Consider the following 24,325-nt stretch of genomic DNA (forward strand, 5'->3'; position numbering starts at 1 on the left):
AAATACAGATTACTTTCCTATAAAGAATCCACACATGAAAAGTACTACAGTTTGGACTGAGACTAGTACTTGCCTACTGGGGGTTGAGGGCAGGTTTGTTATTCAACATGGAAAAAATAAAGTACCACACATGATTGTGTTGCAGGTTGTTCATGCAAAAATACTATTCCACTTAAACATCCTTTTTCATTTAGAACTCTTATATTACGCCATAATCTGGGTCTATTTTTAAATTTTCATTTTCAAAGAAGAAAAAGTATAGAACTTACCAGGTATAGCAATTGCCTGTTTTTCTGCAAACTTTGACTTAGATTTGATTTTTTTTTGTAATAAAGTACCATTCTAATATGAACTAAGGGAAGAAGCTATTTAAAGGAACCCCATGGTGAATCCTTCTGTAAACTGAATGTTTTTTCCTTGATTTATTTGTTGAATAAATCCAGATTTTCATATCTAAGTTCACCTGCTGGGAAGAAATGTTTTCCCCATTGTCTAGGTCCTCTTGGCTAGCCTTCTGTTCAATATGTGACCTTCTCAGAATTCTGTGATTTACCATGGAAATATTTAGAGAAGTAAACATGGAGTGTTGCATGTTAACGAGAGTAATTGAATTGAAGGGCTGCCAGGAGCCTGCAGGACAAAGGATAAAAGGAGCTCAGGTCTCTGTAAGAAGGAAAACAAAGTAAAAGGGTAGAGATTAAAACTAAAAGGATTCAATAACAAATAACTGTAAATATATATATCTACGTGTCTCAAAAATCTGAGGCTAGATAGATTATATTTTTCAAGTTGGAGAAAGAAGTAGTAAGCAATATAGTGTCCAGTTCCTTCAATAACTAGGTGAGCTTAGGAAAACTTTTAACCTTATCTGGGTTGTAACAGATGAACTAGAAACAGAAGACTTGTTAGAGACCCAAGAACTGATTAATGTTTCTCACAAAGGGGCAATGCACAAAAGCTATTTCAAGTCCAAGAACTAGTGTGTATCATATTCTGTATGTATGTCAAATTATTTCATTTTTCCAATAATAGTCTTAGACCTACAGCTCCTTACTTCTGAAGCCCAAAGGAAATAATAAAACCTAAATTTACTTCCAGAGATTGGGAAGAAGTTGTATCTCTTTGGCTGTAGGCAATAAATATTCCTAATAAGTAAACTGGCAACAGTAAATGCAGAATGATGCTGTTTTGACTTATATAACCTATACACTATATCGAAGAAGAATCCAACATTTGTTCAAATAAGATCTAAATGCCTCATATGAATCTGAAAATTCTGGTATATAAACAAAATAAGTAGCATATATTCCTCTTGTACTTATTGCCTACTAATCTCCAAATATTTCCTATATGATGCTTATTTTAAAAACGTAAAATAACACAATAAACCATGGTTCACTTGCATGCCAATTCAATTTAAGAACTTATTTCTAGACATGTAAAAACTTACTACAGAAGACTGAGTCAACCCAATCCTTGCCTTAAAGGAGGCACTAGCCCATAAATTAAACATTGTTTGCATAAATGACCTCAATTTGAAGATTAAGCCAGAATACAATTATTTCAAAGTCCCAGAAAATTTGCCAGCTATTTTTAATTAATCACAACACTTCATCAGAGGAAGAAATGCATAATTCATAGATTTTAAATTTTCTTAAATGACAGGAGTATATATCAAACCAACCCATCTGAGAGACAGCTGGAGTCCAGTTTCTCTCCTGATTGTCAGACACAGTAAATATCGGGGGAATATATGAAACACAGAAAGATTTCAAGATGGCATCATACACTAAAAGTATCCTAACCTCAAAGGCAAACTGTTCATCACTTGCATAGCAAGAGATAATAAATATAAAGTTAAAAATCTAACAGATGGACTTCTCAAGTATAGCACTCTCTTTAAAGGCCTCTTTGTCAAAACTTTCTAATGACTATGGTCATGACAGAGCAAAAAGTCAAAGCCTGTATAAATAGAAGGGACTGTCTTCCCAGAAATGCCATCATGATCAAGTACAATTTATCCAGAATTTAGCTTATGATGAGTTCACCAAAAGCATATGAGTATGTTCTTTATGTTAACTTTAGAGATTTGTCATGGTACCCCAAATCTTAATTTTCATTGAATCATTTTCAAATGAAAACTATAGGTCTGAAATCCTTGATTCTCTCTTCATTTTTCTGAAGTACATTTATACATCTCCATTCTCCATTATCTTTAGTGACTAAAGTTTCCTCAATTAAAACAGTAATATTCAAATATTTCTCAAATGGAATTATTTTTATTACTCTTAATGGTCAACTAATGTAAGACATGGTGGGAAAGAGAGGAAAAATTAAGTTAATACTGCATAATAAACTTTCTCCATTTCTCCAAACACAGAAAGTTTACATGTGTGGATATTTGTTTCAAAAATCAAAAATATTCATTCATCTACTGAGGGGCATCTGGGTTGGTTCCATATCTTAGCTATGGTAAATAATGCTGCAATAAACATAGTTGTGCTGGTAGCATTAGTATGTTCTTGTTTGTGAACATTCAGGTAAATGCCCAAAAGTGGGATTGCTGGGTCATAGGGGAGCTCTATGTGGAGTCTTTTGAGGAACCTCCATACAACTTTCCAAAGTAGTTGAACAAGTTTACACTCCCACCAACAATGCAGTAGTGTTCCCTTCTGTCCACATCCCATCCAGCATCTGTTGCTATTAGAGTTCTTGATGATAGCCATTCTAACTGGGGTGAGGTGGTATCTCAATGTTGTTTTGATTTGTATTTCTTTTATGGCTAGGGAGGTTGAGCATTTCTTCATGTGTCTATTGGCCTTCCTTCTTTCCTCTTCAGAGAAGTTTCTCTGTAAGTCTTTAGCCCACTTACTTATTGGGCAATTGTTTCTTTGAGGATTTGTTGTTGGAGGATTTAATTTTTTGAGTTCGAGGTATATTTTGGAATTCTATGCCTCCATCAGAAAGAATGAGATTGCCCCATTTGTTAGGAAATGGAAAGACTTGGAAAAAATTATATTAAGTGAAGTAAGCCAGGCCCAAAGAAACATAGGTCCCAGGGTTTCCCTTATTTGCAATAACTAGTATATGCCTGAAACAAGCAGAAACGGTCAGATAAGTTGATGTTAGGCGAAATGGACCCCAAGATAAGGACTCAAATGGTTTTTCTTTCTTGCTATTGTTTCTAACATACTTATAAGATGATTTCTTTGTTGATTTGTATGTCCCTCCCCCACGGTGTAACCCCTGTTTTCATTGTATTTAATGTTGGTAGAATTTGTGGAGAGGAAGGGAAAAAACAAATTGTTTAAATGAGGATACAGGTGGACCCGTTGCAACAATGAGATGTACAAGACATTATGTCGAAAAAGGATCTTTACAATTTTGGCACGGGGTGGGGTGGATGAGGGAGAGGGAGATGGGAAGGGATGGGAAGTGAAAACAAAGGAGGAGGCAACAATGCTTGATAAGAAATGTACTCATTACCTTGCTCATGTAATTGTAATCCCTCTGTAATGTAGTTTCACAATTTAAAAAAAAAATAAAAAAATATGTGATGATTTTGATCTGGTTTGGAACAAAAGAAAAGAAAGAATAATGGATGGGGAAATAAGTTAATAAGAATGAAAATTCAGTGGGAGCAAAAACTCAGACCTGTGATTAGTAATAAAGCATGAGCACTTTTACAATTACAGAAAAATAATGGAAGATACAGAGACTTCCAAAAAAATGTGAGTAGTGACCTGATGAAAAAGTATGCTATTCTCCTGTTTATATATGCTTAAAGTTAGCTTGGTCATAAAGTTTTTCCCTAGGTGAAATTCTCTACATTATATTATTTCAACATATTCCCCACCATATAGAACCTGGTCACAGAAACGTCATATGGAGAAAACATTTATTTTCCTGTTTCCCTAAAGCCTGCAATTTCCAATATTTTGGAACTCTTAAAACAGTTGACTTCACAATGCTGTAAATTGGAATTGTTCTATATTCTACTATAGCAGTGGATGGGAGCATGTATAAGTAGTAAAAGTGCTTGAATTCTACAGTGCTTTTATGCCAGTTTACATTTTAATAATCATGGAAATGATATAGATTCATTTAATCAATAAAAGCACTAAGGGTACCACACATATTAATTTTTCTGTCCTCAAGCAGTGCACAGTCTTCAAATGTAACCTAGAACTTTTGTAATAATTCACTATTCTTCTTACTCCAAATAAATTTGAAGTTCACAAGTTGGAAAATCCTCGTCCTAAATTGAATAGCCTTTTCTAGTCAGTACATAGCTAGAAAAATAACTTTTTACTCAGGCTTCCCTGAACAATCATGACCTACTTAGTTTAGATCATATTACTAGTTTAGATCACACAGTTATTTTTATCTCTAGTAGCAGACTACCAGTCAGGATCAAACATATGTAGCTATTCCTTCATTTCTTCAGGTTTCCCACATATCAAAATTCAGTGCTATGCACAAGTGATGCTCAGAGGCAGGCACCAGCAGCACATGCCTGTAACCCTAGCTACTCAGGAGGCTGAGATCTGAGGATCACGATTTGAAGCCAGCCCAACCCGAAATGCCTGTGAAACTCTTATCTCCAATTAACTCCCCAAAAAACCTGAAGTGCTGTGGCTCAAGTTTTAGAACACTACCTTTGGGAGAGAGAAAAACACTCAGGAACAGCACTCAGGCCCCAAGGTTAAGCCCCAGGAGCAGTACACAAAAAGGTGATGCTCAATGAATGTTGCTAAGTAATAAAACAACCCTCCTTGTTTTCCTCTGTTTCCAAGTACATTTCTAGGCATATCTTTGACCTCCCATTATGGAAAAACCTGTATCTATTAGCACATCAGATCTCTGTGGTTTGTTTTGCATGTCCTCTTTACTGCACTAGGGAGATCTACTCTTCATGGAAGCAGAATTATAAACCTCCTCATGGCCCACATGTGGACCAACAACTGCATTATGGAACATTCCAGAAGCAAGGATGAACATAATGATGTGTATTTATTTCATCAATCCATGTACAGAATGTCAGCTTCCTGCCAATCAGTAAACAAATGCTGTTGGCTAAACCTAAACCCAACAACTTTCATGTGCTTGGTCCTTATCCAACTCACTGTCTCAAATGTCATAGTATACTTATGGTTTAATAAATATTCTTTACTATCCTTCTATTGTTTATGGGTCTTTTCCATTGTGGTTTTATTTATTCTTTTGGCATACCAACAACAGTGTCCAAATCTTATACACTAAATCCAAGGACAAATGAATGTCAAATTATTTCCCAAATACTGAAACCATTTCCCTGATATTTTCTATCTGTCAAATTTTTTAATGCTTTTATTATCTTTAAGTAGTTGTACAAAATAGTTGCCATTCACCAAAGCAATTGATTATTACAATATATCATGATCAATGTCATCTCTTTCAACATTCTCATTTACCCTTCCCCCACCCCTTCCCTCACTTTTCTTAAATTTTAGGTTATGTATTGAAGTTTTCACCATTTATGTATACAATGCATCTTGACGTGTGCCATCCCTTCAACATCTTCACTCCCCTGCAACACACTCCTTCCTTTTTTTCTCAATTTTGTGGTAATTCTTGCCTGCATTTTCCATACCTGACCCTTTCATTTTTCTACCTCTCTCCCCTCAGCCCCACCCACTTCTCTTGCAAGTACCCATTTCCTGGTACTTATTTAGTTGTGTTTGACTTAGTGTTTCTATAGAATTATACTATTTAAACTCTCCATAGAGTCTATTATACTTCAGTTGATTCATTTGTAATCTCCTGTGTACCACACAGTGTATTTATATATAGATTTATAAGCAAATTCTAGCTACCACAAATGAGGGAAAACATGTAACTTGTGTTTCTCTGAGTCTGGCTTACTTCACTTAATATAATTTTTTCCAAGTCTTTCCATTTCCTTATGAATGGTATGTGCATGCGTGCATGCATCTGTGTGTGTGTGTGTGTCTGTGTGTATATACCACATTTTCTTCTAAGGCCTAATATAATATCCCAAATATAAGAGCTCAAAAGATTAAACAGTTAACCCTCAAAGAAACAACTCAATTATTAAATGGTCCAATGACTGAAAGAGTATTCTCTCAGACAACGAAGCAAAAATGACACAGGAATAGATGTTCAGCATCCCTAGCCATAAAAGAAATGCAAATCAAAACATTGAGATTCCACCTCGCCCCAGTTAGAATGGCCATTATCAAGAAAACTTACAATAACAAATGCTGGCATAGTTGTCACCAAAAGGAACTCTATTAAACTATTTGTGGGAATGTAAATTGTTCAACCACTCTGGAAAATAAAAGATTAAAAAGATTAAACACAGAAGTTCCCTATGACAGAGATATTTTTTTCCTGGATATTAATCCAATGGAGCACAAACAAGGCTACCCTAATGATACAGTACAACCATGTTCGTTGCAGTATTATTTACCATAGCCAAGATATGGAATCAACCCAGATACTCCTAAATGGATGAATGGATAGAGAAAATGTGGGATATGTACACAATAGAACTCTATGTACTATATGTGCATAATAGAATTCTTAAATACTCAGCTTTTGCTAATTTTATTTTACTTATTATCTAGTGTTTTCATTATTTGTCTATATGTGTTCTTCACCTTTTGGGCTGTGAAATTAAGATAGTTGCATCTTTTGTCTTTCCTTCGGAGTATAATATTGAATAGATACTTTTAATTATCTATGTCTGCCTTGTTAGGCAATCCATGAACTCCTTGAGAATAGTATGTATATTACTGACATCTCTAGATTATTAAAAACAATTCATTGTACATAGTAGGAGCTCAGAATATGTCCATTGAGTTGATCTAATGTGGAAATTTTAAATATTGTTGACTATCATCTGAAAATCATACACTTAGAATACCAACTAGTAGAAAGATTTAGAATAGACTTTGGGCATACATAACTATACTTGGTGTTTATCACTTGGCCTCAGATAAAGATTATTTTCTATTCCATTACAGAATTAAAAAGTTTTCTAATATTTCCCTTCTAAAAAGCTGACTAGCCACAAGTCTAGCTCTAGATTCTGAATATATAACTCATTATTTATTTGACTTAGAGCAAATCCTCTTCTCCTCTAATCTCAATTATATCACCTACAAAATGTGAAGGAAAATAGTATTGTCATCATTAAATATATTAGCAAAAATTTGGCAGATATAGAATGCTCAACTAAAACTAGCAAATAATATTTAAAATATATTAAGGTTTAGAACACATCCTAAAAGAATGTCAAACAACCTGAATGAAGCACAGTCATTCTTTTGTTATTGGTGTTGGTGTTAGTGGTGGTGGTGGTGGTGGTCGTGGGACTTGAACTCTGGCCTGGGCATAGTCCCTCAGCTCTTCAGTTCAAGGCTAGTTCTCTACCACTTGAGCCACAGAGCCATTTCTGGTTTTCTGGTGGTTTATTGGAGATTAGAGTCTTACAGACTTTCCTGCCCAGGCTGGCTTTGAATCGCTATCCTCAAATCTCATCCTCCTGAGTAGCTAGGATTACAGGTTTGAGCCCGGTGCACAGTCATTCTTTAAATATAACTCTTCAAATGTAATCTACATTTATTCCCAAAGTCTTTCTCTAGTCAGGATCCCAGATTGGGTAACTTCTAGTAAGTGGGACAGGAATAATATAAAAATATTATAGAAATTTTCAACAGGTTAGCATTTTGTTAGTTTGTTTGAAGTTCTGGAAAGATGCAGTCTTGCCTTCCTCAGTAACAATTAAAAGCATGCTCCCCAGTCTTTAATTTCCACTTCTGATATTCAGAATTCTAAAGTAACTTACAGTAAAGAGCTTAATGATAAATAATGATGTAATTTTAATAGTATTCTACCTCCTAATTCTTTACAGGTTATAAATTTCTTGCACATGCATTTCCCACAAACCAAAGGTTCTCAAAATAGCATGTCTATATTTTATTGGGGGACTTAGCCTAAGAAAAAATTGTGGACATTTCAAGAGACAGATAAAAGAACTATAAGTTTATTTCAAAAATAACGATCTCTGAATATCTAAGATGTAGGTGAGAAAGACTGATAACATTTTATCACTTGAGCTAGTTTAGCAAGACAAGTAAGAATATTGAATGAATGTAACATGTAACTAAATATTTTTTTGTGTTTGGGCCAATACTGAAGTTTGAACTCAGAGACTAGGTACTGTCCCTTAGCTTTTTCATCCACAATTTTCCCTCTACCACTTGAGCCACACCTCCATTCTCTAATTTTGCTAGTTAACTGGAGAAAAATTTCATAGACATTCTTGGCCAAGCTACCTTTGAACCACGATCCTCAGATCTCGACCTCCTTAGTATATAGTATTAAAGTTGTGAGATACAGGTGCCTGGCCCGAATGACTTATTGATATTGTCAATATTAAATATGAAGTATGGTGTTTGATATACATAGGAAATGAACCATTACAGTCAACCTAATTAACATATACATCTCTTCACATAGTTAACATTTTTAGTATGGTGTAAACACTTAAGATCCTTCCTTTCAAAAATGTCAAGTATACAATTCAGTCTTCTTAACTGTAGACTAACCTTATACTGTACATTAGATATCTATATAGCTTTTTTCTTTCTACAAAATCCTAACTATGCACTATCCTTTTTCGATGTAAGTAATCATTCTACCTAATATATTCACCTTTCTTAGATTCCACAAAATTATAAAAAAATCTTTCTGTGTCTGGCTTATTTCATTCAGCATAATGTCCTCCAGATTAATGCAGATACCCACTATGCATTTCTGTGATGTGCAATCAGTAGGCTGTAGCTGAGCTTTCCTACTGATTTGAGGCTTATATAGTATTTTTATGATTATGTCTTAGTATATCTCTTTACGTGTGACAAAGATATAGTGAGAAAGAAGGAAAGTAGATGGTTACATTTGCCATGAAAATAAGGAAGAAAAGAATTGAGGAGAGTTCATTACATTAAAGCAGAATCATAGCAGCTTCTAGCAGAATCATTGGAGTCAAATGCAGCAAAATCAGATCTAAACTGGGATTTAAAAAAAACCTACTATTATCTCATCTGTTATTCTGAAAACCCACAAAAAGATGATAATATAGCTAGCTAGCATCTAGGGAACCATTTCATCCAAGCCAGCTGTTATTTCCTAACAGCACCTGCAAAATGAAACTGAATTAACTAAAAGATGAGCCCAAATTATTTTCACTGCCCCAGAAGACTGAAGCAGTTGGATGTAGAATGCCTTCAAAAATAAAAAGATAATATGATCAAACCATCCTACTTCAATTAATTTTGCCATTCATAATGGCTACCAAAGGCCAAATGAAAGGTTTTAAGCTTTGGTGAATATTTCTGCCCTCTCTGAGAAGTCACAATCAGAAGTGGAAAATATTGCAGAGTACTGGTTGTGTAGAAATGTAAACTAAGAAGAATACATATGGTGAATATGAGGACTACATTTAAAGCAGAAACATCTGAATTTTGTTGAATAATATATTGTAAAATGAGAAGAACCAAGAACAATTACCAATAGGGGCCAGAATCAAGTCAGCTCTGGAAATTAGAATAACAAGGTAACCAAAAATCTTTTCAAAGTTACCATTGGATATCATTGGAGCAATGATTAAATATTCCATACTTTTATATAGTCAAATTGTTTTCATCTCAATATTATTTGAAATGCAGTACAAACACAGTTTAAGTCCTGGCCATCAAACGTGATGACCACTATAAAACCCTTCCATTATAAATACCAGCTACTAGAAAGGCCTCTGAAAGGAATTATATGCTTCTTTCCTTGTACTAATGAGGACAAAAATGTGCTAAGACAGAGACAAAATTTAATTCAGCTTTGTTCTCAAGCATACCACTTGGCTAGGGCAGGCCAGAGCATAAAAGTATTTGTTCCATTACCATTACAGATGGTGAGAGGAATGTCCATACTTTTAAGTAAAACAGGGAGCTTTATTTGGAAGAGTAAATAAATGCAGAAGGACAATAAGATAAAATAGATGCACAGAATTATAAATGAAAAACACCAAGTCACTAAGAATAAATTCAGTAATAAAGAATGTTTTCTTGAAATTGTTTCTTGTAATGCTCCATATTTAAAAAAAATCTTCCTTATTTTGTAATGAATACTCTCCTTATAGCTTTTGCCATTGACTCATTTGTGTTCAAATAAATCTTAGTTTTCCTAGCTGTGACAAAATACCTAAGAATACAGCCTATTGATGGGAAGATTTATTTTGGCTAGTGGTTTCAGATGTTTCAGTCTGTGATCACATGGCTCTGTAGTTTCTAGGCTCATATGTGATGAGGCAGGACATAATGATGTGAACATGTGGTAGAGCAGTTACTTATCTAATGTTGGACAAAGAAGCCAATGAGACAGAGAGAAAAAGAAAATGAGGACAAAATACTCTTCAAAGCCATATACCAGTAATTCACTTCTTCCAATCACAATCCACCTTCTACAGTTTCCATCAATTCCCAGAAGTCCATTCAATTATAGACTTAATCCTTTGATTAAGTCAAAATCCCAAAGCTTCATTGCATGGGGACCAAGCCTTGAAAGACATTTTATGTCCAAGCTACAACAGTTTTCTTCTACCCTAGTCATTTAGATATGTCTAATACCTTTCATATTTCTTTCTCCAAATCCCTTTGTTTTCTGTACAGATTCTCTCTTTTTCAGTAGCTCCCTATATCCTATACTTGCCTCATAGCTCATAGACTACTTTCCCTGTATTCCATATTCTCCTCAGTCTTAATGTGACTTAGTCTAAGTCACATAATATATAATATTACATATGTCACATATTATAGTATACATATCACATGACTGCATAATATATATATAACTTGATTTTTAACAAGCAATCTCAATATATTATATATCACATAATTTTAACAACCTTAATATAACATGTTTTATATATACTATAAATTATATATTAACCTATATATTTTTGTTATATTTTAAATATTTATATCTTTAAATAGTTGTGCAAGGAAATTGACATTCAACAATGTATTATAAGTATATAATAAACCTTGATCAATGTCACATCTTTCATCATTCTTCCTCATTGCTTCCAACCCAACCCTTTCTCTAAATTTTCTTAATTTTGTAGAATATTCATTGAATTATATGGATGTATCCACCCCTTCCTCTCTTCAGTTGTCTATCCTCCACATGCACACTTGATCACACTCCCCCACTTTTGAGTACCTGATTTCTGGTATTCATTGTAATGGACTGTGATTTAGCCTTTGTAAGGAATTACATCATTTAAGTTCTCTCCTGAATGTACTATATTTCAGTTAATACCCTAATGTACACTTGGATACCACTCCAAAGATTAATAGATTAATTTTGTATATATTTATAGACTAATTTGAACTTCCTCATATAAGAAAAAAATCACACATTCTTTGCCTCTCTGGGTCTGGATTACTTCATTTAATATATTTTTCCAAATCTTCCCATTTCCTTATGGATGATGGTACAATATCATTCTTTCTAATAAATAAGTAAAATTCATTGTGTGTGTGTGTGTGTGTGTGTGTGAGAGAGAGAGAGAGAGAGAGAGAGAGAGAGAGAGAGAGAGATTTTCTTGATCCATTCATTCATTGAGGGGCATCTGGGCTGATTACCCTGGCTATGGTGAATAGTGCCACAATGAACATAGTTTTGCTGATAGATTTATGTAATATTTTGAATAAATGCTCCAAAGTAGGATTTGGTAGATTATAGGATAGCTAATTTTCATTTTTTGACAAAACTCCATACTGCTTGCCAGAGTGGTTGAACAAACTTTTATTCCCACCAACAGTATATATGGATTCCTTTTCCCCTGTATCCATTCCCGAACATGTTCTTGTTTATACTTTTGATGATGGCCATTCTAATTGGAGTGAGATAGAATCTCAGTGTTGTTTTGATTTGCATTTTGTTTATGGACAGAGATGTTGAACATTTCCTTATGTGTCTGTTGGCCATTTTTATGGGTTTTTTAATGGGTTTTTATGGGTTATGGATATTTTGAACGTTTAGTTTCTTAAGCTCTCTGTATATTCTAGATATTAGGATACTGTCTGTTGTATCTTCTCACAGCTTGTTAACTATGCCCTTTGCTGTGAAGAAACTAGTTTGATTCAGTCTCATTTATCCATACTTTCATTTATTTGCTGTGCTTTTAGATTTTACTCAGAAAGTTCCTGGCTGTGAGTTCTAATATTTCTCTACTGTTTCCTGTAATAGATTCATTGTTTCAGGTGTTACATTGAGGTCTTTGACACATTTTGAATGGATACTGGTTCAAAGTGATAGCGTTCTAGTTTCACTTTTCTTCTTCTGTATAACCAGTTTTCCCAGCACCATTTGTTGAAGAGACTGTCTTTCTTCAAGCCTATGTTTTGGGCTCCCTTACCAAATATTGGATGACTGTCAATCTGTGGGTTGATTTCTAGGTCTTCTGTTCCAGTGATCTTCGGGCTTGTTTTTGTGCCAGTATCAAGCTATTTTAATTATGATAGTTCTATAGTATACTTCGATGTTTAGAATTATTATACTTTCAGCATCCCTTTTTATATGCAGCATTACTTTTGTTATTCAGAGCCTTTTGTGGTTCCATATGTAAACTTTAAAGGAAATGGCAGACTTGAAGAACACTACAGAAAAACATTGAATATGTGGAATATACAGTCTACCTATGTGGAAATATATTCTACCTATTTTTGAGTTTTCTCTTGTGTTATTCCTTATAGTTCTACATCCTTTTAAAAAAAATACATGGGGGTGGGGCTGGGAAGGAGGCTCAGTGGGAGAGTGCTTGCTTTGTATTCTTGAGGCCCTGGGTTCGATTCCTCAGCACCACATAAGCAGAAAAAAAGCCAGAAGTGTCTCAAGTAGTAGAGTGCTAGCCTTGAGCTGAAGAGCTGAAGGATAGCACCCAGGCCCAAATTTCAGGCCCATGACCTCCCCCCCCCACACACACATACACACACATAGTATGATTCAATCTTTTTTATTTTTAAGACTGAATCATATCATCTATCATAGGGAATATTTCATTTTTGTTTGAAAAGAATGTGTATTCTACAGCTGTTGCATGGAAATTTTTCTATGTGCCAATTAGTTCAAATTTTTTCTATAGTGTTCTTCAAGTCTGCCCTTTCCTTTAAAGTGTACATATTTATGGAGTGCCACATAATGAACAATATATGCATGTATCATATGGTGCTCAATTCAGGATAAACATACCTATCTCCTCAAACTATATTCTGCTTAAAACAGATTCACTTTAGTTTTAAAGATTGATAGGATGGAGTGGAATGATGGAAAAAGCTATTCTATTCACATGGTAGTCAAAGAAATACAGAGGCTCAGCATTGCTGGCTATAAATGAAATGCAAATGGAAACCATATTGAGATTCCACCTCACCCCAGTCAGAATGGCTATTATCAAGAAAACAAATAGTAGCAGATACTGGCAGGATGTAGCCAAAAGGGAACACTGTTGGTGGGAATGTAAGTTGGTTCAATCACTCTGGAAGGTAGATGGAGGTTCCTGAAAAGACTAAACATAGAACTCCCCTATGATCCAGCAATCCCACTCCTGGGCATTTATCCAAATGATCTTAAACTAGACTCACTAAAGCTACCAGCACAACTATTTTCATTGCAGCATTATTAACCATAGTTAACATATGGAATCAACCCAGATGTCCCTGAATAGATGAATGGATCAAGAAAATGTGGCATATTTACACAATGGAATTTTATGTTTTTATCAGAAAGAAAGACATCACCCCTTTCATAAGGAAATGGAAAAACTTGGAAAAAAATCATATTAAGTGAAGTAAGCCAGACCCAAAGAAACATAGGCTCTATGGTTTCCTTCATTTGTAATAATTTGTATAAGCCTCAATTAGTCCTGACAGAGCATCATAATAGTTCAAGAGCTATGAGCATATGACTATACAAAAGGATGCTAATTGAAATGAACTCCAAGATATAGAAACAGCAGGTCTTTTTTTTTTTAGTTGTCAACCTTGATGTCGCCAGTGTACTGTATCTTGTTCTTTCTTCTTATTTTATTTCGTTTTTCTTTGTCCATTGCTTTATTCCTAGCAATCTCTGTCTTTGATTCTGGTACACTCCATCTTGTATACACATTTGTCTGATGGGGGAAGGGAAGGGAAATAACAAAATGCTGAAAGAAGTATGAAAGATGACCCATTGCAACAAGGATACTCACAAGACACTATGTCAGAAATGAACTTCATGTGGGGGAGGAGTGGTGGAAGAAAAATGATAGTGGGAGAACAACAATGGAGTGGGTAACAATGTTCAATGAAAAATGTACCTTATTCATGTAAGTGTAACCCCTTTGTGCAGCATTTTTACAATAAAATAAAATTAAAAAAGAAATACAGAGTCAGTTGTATTTATGTCAGAATATTTTAAGTTAAATTTACTTTAGATTCACTTAAATCTAAAGTGTTGCTGGCGAATGGTATAGGCATCTATTTCTTGTTATATATTCAATGGTTCTATCACTGTTAAGTGACCGCTCATTGTCCTTTCTCATCAATTTACTCTGCATCTTTACCATAGACTGAGATCATGTTAGTGTGAGTATATTTCGGGTATTATGTTATGTCACATTGTTTTATGTGACTATGTAAAGACCAAAGAGACACATTTTTACAATAATTCACTGAGTTTCACTTTCTTTTCCTTCTTCAAGTGATGTCTTGAACATTCATAACATCTATTTTCCATATCACATCCCATAACATATCCATCCAGTTAAATACCAAACAAGTTTTTGGGTTCCATGACAAATCCTGTTGAGATTTTTCTTAACAATATCCATTTGTAAAGAATTTATTTATCTACAAAATTGGATTTTTAATCTCTATGTATAACATAAGTCTCTCAGTTGAATGGATTTCACAAGTTTTAAATTTTCTACATAAATATACATATAATTGCATGCAACTCAATATTTTGCCAGCATTTCAAATGATAGTTTTCATTAACAAATTTTCTAACTGTTGTTAGTATCTTCAAAATCAAGTGTCTAGATATTTGTACATTGATTTTGAGTCTAAAACCTGGCTACTTCTTATTAGCTCTAATAAATAAGTTGTTGTTCTTGAAATGATTGAGTAGGTAATCATTTTACCTACAAAAAATGACATTTTTATTTTCAAGATGCCAATTCATATATCTTTAGTTTTTGCATTATTGCACTGCCTGGAACCACCTGATTGAAAATGGTAATAACAGCATTATTTTTCTTACTCTGGATGTTGAAAAAGTGCTTCTAGTGTTTCATGATTAATTACAAGTTTTGCTAAAGTTGTCTTGCAAATATTCATTATTGAATAAAGGAATTATTCTCACATCCCTTGTTCGCTAAAGCTTTTATATTAAAATTGTTTTACTATAGAAATATGTGCAAATTAATCTAATTATTTTCTGCACATATTTATATAATAGATGATGTGACTATATTTCTGTAAACTGATGGGGCAAATTGCATTAAAAAACTTAAGGTACATAAGATGTATTATCCTTAGTGTACATTGTTTGATTGCATTTGCTGATATTTTGTTTTCAATTTGGGCATCAAAGTTAATGATTGAGATGATCTGTAATTCAATTCTTTGTATTATTCTTATCTGGTTTTTGACAAGGTTATAATAGCCATGTAAAATGAAATTGGAGTATCCTCTATCTTCCTATTTCCTGTGTGAGATTAGAAATATATGGCACTTAAATAGGCATGGATCCTAATTTCAAGTTACTATAGGTATAGTTGTTAACATTGGGAAGAATTTTAATAATTCATGTTTTCTACTTCTAATTAAATCTTTTGAAAAATTTTATTTTTATAGAAGTTAGCTTCTTTCATCTGCATTTTAAATTTGTTACCAGGAATACATTCACAATGTTATTTTATTTCAATTTCTACCAAATTATTCTGATAACATTGTGTGCCTTACATATTAGCTCCTGATTATTATTGCCAAGATGTTGACAATAGCTTTCGGGCTTTAAAAATTATTTATTATCTTTAAGTGGTTGTTCCTAGGCGATGACATAACAAAGTAATTTATGAATACAATGAATCTTGATCAGTGTCACTCTCTTCAACATTCTCACTGCCCTCAACCCCCACTTTCCTTAATTTTGTGGTATGTACAATGAATTCTCGACTGCATTCTCTCTTCTCATCCCCACTTCATTTGTCTATCTCTCTCCCTTGGAACCACCACGTCTTGGATATATACCTGTTTTCTGGCAATGATTTTGTTGAGTTTTGGCCTAGCCTTTCTAAAAGAGTGTAAAATTTGAGCCCTCCATAGAGTCTATAATATTTGAGTTAATGCATTTGTAACCAGCTGCATACTGTCCAATGTATTTACTTACAGATTTATAGGTGCATTCTACTTACAACAAATGAAGCAAACCTTGCAATCTTTGTTGGGTCTGGCTAACTTCACTTAATATAATGTTTTCCAAGTCTTTCTGTGTCCTTATGAATGGTACATTCTCTCCGATAGTTGAGGAAATTTTCATTACATATATTTTCTTGATCCACTCATCCACTAAGGGGCATTTGGGCTGATTCCATATCTTGTAAACAATGGTCCAATGTACATAGTTCTCCTGGAAGTTTCAGTGTGGCCTGGTTTATGGTCAACTGGATAAACACTCAAGTGTAGGAAAATTGGGCCATAGGGAAGCTCTATGTTTAGTCTTTTGAGGAATCTTCATACCGCTTTCCAGAGTGGGTGAGCCAACAGTATTCCCTTTTGGACACATCTTGCCAGCACCTTTTTTTTTTATTGTGAAAATATCGTACAGGGCTGTTACAATTACATAGGAAAGGTAATTAGTACATTTGCTATCGCATTGTTGCCTCCTCCTTTGTTTCCCCTTCTTATCCCTTCCCATTTCCCAACCCCCCCACTCCCCCAACCCCCCTTCCCCCCCGCCACAGCCAAAGTTGTAAAGTTAGTATTTTGACATAACGAGTTGTACATCTCATTGAGGCAGTGGGTCCACCTGTATCCCTATTTAAATGATTTGTTTTTTTCCCTTCCCCTCCACAAATTATAACAACATCAAATACAATGAAAGCAGGGGATATACCACCGAGGAGGGACATAAAAAGAAACACAGAAATCATCTTATAAATATGTTAGGAAAAAATCTCAAGAAAGAAAAAACATTTGAATACTTATCTTGGAGTTCATTTCACCTAACATCAACTTATCTGACCTTTTCTGCTTGTCTCAGACATATACTAGTTATTGCAAATAAGGGAAACCATGGGACCTATGTTTCTTTGGGCCTGGCTTACTTCACTTAATATAATTTTTTCCAAGTCTTTCCATTTCTTAACAAATGAGGAAATCTCATTCTTTCTGATGGAGGCATAAAATTCCATTGTGTATATATACCACATTTTCTCGAACCATTCATCTACTGAGGGACAACTGGGTTGGTTCCATATCTTAGCTATGGTAAATAATGCTGCAATAAACATAGTTGTGCTGGTAGCTTTTGTAGGGTCTTGTTTGTGATCATTTGAGTAAATGCCCAAAAGTGGGATTGCTGGGTCATAGGGGAGCTCTATGTGGAGTCTTTTGAGGAACCTCCATACTACTTTTCAAAGTGGTTAAAGAAGTTTACATTCCGACCAACAATGAAGTAGGTTCCCTTCTGTCCACAGGCATTCCAGCATCTGTTATTAGAGTTCTTGATTTTAGCCATTCTAACTGGGGTGAGGTGGTATCTCAATGTTGTTTTGATTTGCATTTCTTTTATGCCTAGAGAGGTTGAGCATTTCTTCATGTGTCTAGTGGCCATCCTTCTTTCTTCTTCAGAGAAGTTTCTCTTTAAGTCTTTAGCCCACTTATTTATTGGGCAGTTGTTTCTTTGAGGATTTGTTGTTGGGGGATTTAATTTTTGAGTTCCAGGTATATTTTAGATATGAGACTCTTGTCTATTTTATGGCTAGTGAAGATCATTTCCCAATCCATGGGCTTTCTATGGATCTTGCTAGCTATGTCTTTGGCCATGCAGAAGCTCTGCAGCTTCATGCAATCCCATTTGCCCAACCTTTCTTTGATTTTTTGTGTTTCTGAATCTCTATTAAGAAAATCTGGGCCTGTTCCATGGAGACATAGGGTTTCTCCTATTCTGTCCTGCAATGTTTTCAGGGTATCTGACTTGACTCTGAGGTCTTTGATTCATTTGGATTTGATTCTGGTGCAGGGTAATATATAAGGATCAAACTTGAGTTTTCTACAAGTGATAAACCAGTATTGGCAGCACCATTTACTGAAGAGTTTGTCTTTCTTCCATTCTATTATTTTTAGCTCCCTTATTGAAGATTAGATGGCTATAGGTCTATGGGTTCATTTCTGTGTTTTCAATTCTATTCCATTGGTCCTGAGGTCTGTTATTGTGCCAGTAACAAGCTGTTTTGATTACTATAGCTTTGTAGTAGAGTTTGAAATTTGGTATTGATATTCCTCCATCACAGTTCTTTCTAAGGATTGTTTTTGCTATTTGGGATGTTTTATTGTTCCATACAAATTTTTATTATTTCTTTCTGTTTCCTGGATTGGGATTTACCTTGCTGCTCTTTTTCAAGGAGGTTCAGATGTCTCACTAAATTATTGGTTTCAAATCTATACAATTTGTTGATGTAGGAACTCAGAGCTATAAACTTGCTTCTGAGTACTACCTTTGCTGTGTCTCAGAGGTGCTGGTAATTTGTGTGTTCATTTTTGTTGAATATCATGAACATTTGAATTTCCTTTATAATCTCTTCCATGACTCAATGGTGGCTCAACAGTGTGTTGCCAGCCTCCATGTAGTACAGGACTTTCTTTCGTGGCTTTTGGTGTTGACTTCTAATTTTATTCCCTTGTAGTCTGAGAGAATGCAAGGTATAACTTCAATGTTTCTGAATTTGGACAAGTTTTCTTTTTGACCTAAAATGGAGTCTATTTTGGAATATGTTCCATGTGCTGCTGAGAAAAACGTGTATTCTGATGCTACTGGATGAACTATTGGGTAGATGTCTGTTAAATCTTGTTGATCTATGCAGTTGTTGAGATCTGCAGCTTCTCTGTTGAGTTTTTGCCGAATTGATCTATCTAGTGGGAATAGTGGTGTGAAAAGTCCCCAACAATTAATGTCTTTGGATCTATGTGAGATTTTAGGGAAAGTAGTGTCTCCTGGATAAATGTGGGTGCTCTGTTGTTTGGTGAATAGATATTTAGAACTGTAATATCCTCCTGAAGGAGAGATCCCTTAATTATTATATAGCAACCTTCTTTATCTCTTCTCACAAATTTTAACATGCAGTCTATTTTATCTGATATTAGGATTGCAAATCCTGCCTGTTTATGGTTGCCCTTTGCTTCATACATTTTGTTCTAAACCGTACTTTAAAAATATGTTTCTTTTTATAAGCAAGGTGTGACTCCTGAAGGCAGCAGATAAAAGGATTTTGCTTTTTAATCTAACTAGAGAGTCTATGTCGCTTAATTGGAGAGTTAATCCATTAATGTTGAGAGTTGCACTGAGAGGCGTTTGGTAGTTCCTGCCATGGTATCCACCTTCTTGGGGGCTGCAACATATGGGTTCTTCCTATGGTTTTGGATTCTCAGTTTGGGTGCAGTTTCTTGGTCTTTATTGTGGTCTTGTTGGTTATCTATGTGTAGGACATCTTTAAGTATCTTTTGTAGGGCTGGTTTGGTGGAGATATATTGTTTCAGTTTTTGTTTGCTATGGAAGGTTTTTATTTGACCTTTGGTTATGAAGGAGAGTTTAGCTGGGTACAGTATTCTTTGTTGATAATTTTTCTTTTGGGCATGGTATACATCATTCAGGCTCTTCTTGCTTTAATTGTATCTGCTGAGAAATCTGAGGTGATTATACTTATTTCCCTTTATAGGTGATTGATCTTTTCTCCTTGACAGCTTTAAGGATCTTTCCCTTGGTCTGAATTGATCCTGTGAGGATTATAATGTCACGGATGGGTTTTCCTGTTCTGGTCTGGTCTATTTGGGGTTCTAAAAGCTTCTTGTATCTGAATAGGCCTATTTTTTGCATGTTTGAGAAGTTCTGTGCTAGGATCTTATTAAATAAATTTCCTAGACCATTAACTTCTGTCTGTAGGTGCTCCTCTATACCCATATCCTCATTTTAGGCCTTCTGATGGTGTCTTCCAAATATCGAATAGATCTATCATATTTCTTGGATTTGTCTTGGACAGTTGTATGTTCTTTCTCTATAATATCTAGGCTATCTTCTTTCCCTAAGATTCGATCTTCTGCATGGTTTAACCAACTGTCAATACTTTCTATTTGTTTTTTATTTCTTTCCTTCTAATTGGTGGCTTTGATGATTTCAAGTTCTTTGTTGAAGGTTTGTTTGAGATCTGGTATGAACTTTACTTTCTTAATTTGGTGTTCAATGTTTATTCTCAAATCACTTAGTGGATTGGTTATGATTTTCTTGGACTCCCATTCCTTCTGTCGGGTTCCATTCAGCATTCCCTTTGTGGACTCCCTGAATTATTTCAGCTATCTGTTTATGGATTCTATGAATGCCTCTAATGATCTTTGTCTATTCTCATCCCGCTCTTGCAATTCCTGTATTACTCTTTGATTAGGTTCCTCATGTTCACACAATTCCTGTAGTTCTCTATGTTCTCAGCCTGTTCATGCAATTCCTTTATTTCTCTTTGATTGTTCTCAACCTGCTCAAGCAATTCATGTATTAATCTTTGAGTCGTTTCCTCACCCTCCTAAGATTCCTGTATTAATATTTGATTTGCCTCCTTTGGCTCCCTATCATGCTCACACTGAGTCTTTTGCAAGTTTTCAGTCTTTTCATTCACCATGTTTACCAGTAGTGTTTTAGAGCTTTTTGGGAACTCTCCTCTGGATTATTCATTAACTGTTCTGTCACCTGATTATCATGAGTGGGAGCAGAGATACATGGACTTGCCATTTTTCTTGTGTTTTTCTGGCTGGTTCTGCCCATTTGGTATGAAAGTAATACCAATTTTGTGCTAGAACACTATTTTAAGGCAAGCATCAACCAGAGTCCTGTAGTTGCACAGTCAAAATGACTGCAGATATAATATAGTTCAACAAATACAATCTTTTCTACATCAAACAAGTATGTATTAATGGGCTAAGAACAGCAAAGAAGGATTTGGCATACCAGAAATTAATAGGTTTAGGGAGAAATGTGGGGGGAAATAGGATTAGAGGGATGTAGAGAGGTAAAAGTAGAGTGAATTTAACCAAGTCCTAATCTCAGAGTGGGAAATGGATTGGAAAGAATGATAAGAGATAGATATAAAAAAAGAAAACAAGAAAAATGAAAAAACAAAAATTTAAATTAAAAAAGGGAAACGCTTAAAAATTAAATGATTTAAGAAATGATATTGAGAGAAGAAAAGGATAGGATGAGAGGAGGGGAGGGATAGAAAGGAAACATGAAAAACTAAAAAATCAATATTCTTTTTTTTGGGGGGGGGATGGTCCATTCATGAGGCCTGAACTCTGGGCCTGGGCATTGTCCCTCAGCTCTTCAGCTCAAGGCTAGCACTCTACCACTTGAGCCACAGCACCACTTCTGGCTTTTTGCTTTTTGCTTATGTGGTGCTGAGGAATCGAACCCAGGGCCTCTGGCTTGCAAGGCAAGCACTCTACCCCTGAGCCACCTTCCCAGCCCAGAAATAAATATTCTTAAAATTAGTTACTTGAAAATTATATAGGGATAAAGAGATAATACTGCTATTAAAGAAGTTAAGCCTGAGTTCTGGGAAGATGGCGGAGGAGAAGCTGGAATCTGAACAAGCTCTTGCATAGAAAACAGTTTCAGAGTTCCAGTGAACAGTCCCAAGCCAGAGAATCAAACCAAGTGTGCCATCACAGGACAGAGAGTTAGTCAAGAGAGGGGAAGCCAAGCAGACACATCTGAGCAGCTGCCGCTGCGGCGGCAGGGTCACAGCGGCGACCACCGCCGCGGAGGCATACCTGAGACGCAGTCCGGGACAAAGGAGCCAGACGCAGCGGACGAGCGGATTCTACTCAACACCAGCAAGAACCGACAAGGAGCGGACAACTTCATCCTGCACTTTGCAGACCAGAGACGACCCGGGATCCAAGACTCCCCGTGAGTAGAAGCCCCACTTCCTCACTCCTTCTCTGGGAGCAGAGGAGGGAAGGCCACCCCTCCCCCCCCAGCACCGGTGATCTCCATCTTGGATACCGACAAAGCTCGGAGGAGCGGCTAGCTCCAGCTCAGGCCTTGGAATAGAGCTAGTCATTTGGCAGTTCACGGGAACTTGGCGGCGAGGTGACCTCACAGACTCAGTTCCATCCAGGGAGGGGTCGCCCAGCTCAGGCACCAGCCATTGGAGTGGCTCTCCTCGCTGGGTGGCCAGAGCCAGAGGCTGCCCCTCCCTCTAGCAGCCACCACAATCAATTGAAAAACAGAAACCCTGAGAATGGCTCCAGGCTGGGTGCTGTGAGTTTTTTTTCACAAAATAGCCCCAGGGAAAAGCTACTGTTCGTTGAAAGACCTCAACTCTACCCAGAACCTAGCCTCATCACTGCATCCCCCTCTTTTGTGATTCTCAAAGCAGATCACCCTCCCAGTAAACTAACCTGGGAGGGGGATCTCAAAATCTTGGGTAAAGCAGAGCATTTTTCTGCCTGTTCCAACAAACTGACTTAAGAAACCAATCAAGCCACAGGACCTCAAGCTGACCAGAGACTCCAACCAGACTCTGGTTACAGACAAAAGGGAGATACAGGACTCTTCCCACCCCTCCCAAAAAAAAAAAAAAATCAAAGAATTTTTTTTTCTTCTTCTTCTTTTCTTTTTTTCTTTTTCTTGTTTTGTTTTTTTTTTTGTTTTTTGTTACCTTATATATATATAAATTTTTTTTTTTGCTTTTCTAAAACTTTTATTAATCTTTAATTTTTGCCTCTTCTGAAAAAATAATTGTTTTCCAATAACTTTTTTTTTTCTCCTCTTATAATTTTTATTTTAGGAATACGTGAATGTGTGTTTTCTTTTCTTTTCTTGTCTTCTTTCTCTTTTTCTTTCATTCTTAATTATCTTTTTGTTTTTTTTTCTAGCTCTATTGAACTTCTGATCTTTTCTTCTCACTTTCCTATCCTTTCCAACTTTTCCTCTTTGTTCATCTTTATGTGACTTAACTCTTGTCCTGCACATCCTCAGATAAACCCGTAGTTAACCAGTAGACCCTATCCCCCATTGTGTACACACTTAATCCACAAACTTATTACTCAATTCAAAACCTCTGAGACTTAAATTCATTAATAGCAGTACTACCTCTTTATACCTATATAATATTTTAAGCATTTTTTTAAAGTTTTTCTCATCTCCTCTATGTCCCTCCCTTTCTCTCAACATATTCATATTCCTCTATAAATAGATGGTCTTTTAATCTCTAAAATAACATTAATTTTTACGTCTCTATTTTTTTTTCTGGTCTCTTTTCATTCCCCTTTCCCTTTCTTCTTTTTCTCTCTCTCTCTACTTACATCCTACCCAACCTATTTCCTGCATTGTGATTAGGACATAGTTAACTCTCCCTGTGCCTTCCCACACCAATCTATTCCTATTTTTTACCCACATCTCTCCCTAACCCTAATAATTTCTGGTTTTCCAAATTCTTCTCTGCGGTTCAAAATCCTTTAACATATAGTTGTTTGATGTCGAATAGATGTATCTGTTGAACTAGATTGTATCTGTAGACTATTGACTGTAGATAACATGGCAGGAACTCCCAAATACCTCTCAGTCCTATCTCTTAATGTTAACGGACTGAACTCTCCAATTAAGCGACATAGACTGTCTAGTTGGATTAAAAAACAAGACCCTTCTATCTGCTGCCTGCAGGAGTCACATCTTGCCTGTAAAAACAAACACATTTTCAATGTTAAAGGCTGGAACAAAATCTACCAAGCAAACGGACCGCATAAACAGGCGGGAGTTGCAATCCTAATATCAGATAAAATAGACTTCAAATTAAAATTCGTGAAAAGAGATAAAGAAGGTCGCTACATACTAATTAAAGGATCTCTCCTTCAGGAGGATATTACAATTCTAAATATCTATTCGCCAAACAATGGAGCACCCAAATTTATCAAAGAAACACTACTTTCCCTCAAATCCCACATAGAGC

Source organism: Dipodomys spectabilis, unplaced genomic scaffold (assembly GCF_019054845.1).
Source record: "Dipodomys spectabilis isolate Male_0828 unplaced genomic scaffold, ASM1905484v1 ptg000071l, whole genome shotgun sequence".
Lineage (NCBI taxonomy): Eukaryota > Metazoa > Chordata > Mammalia > Rodentia > Heteromyidae > Dipodomys > Dipodomys spectabilis.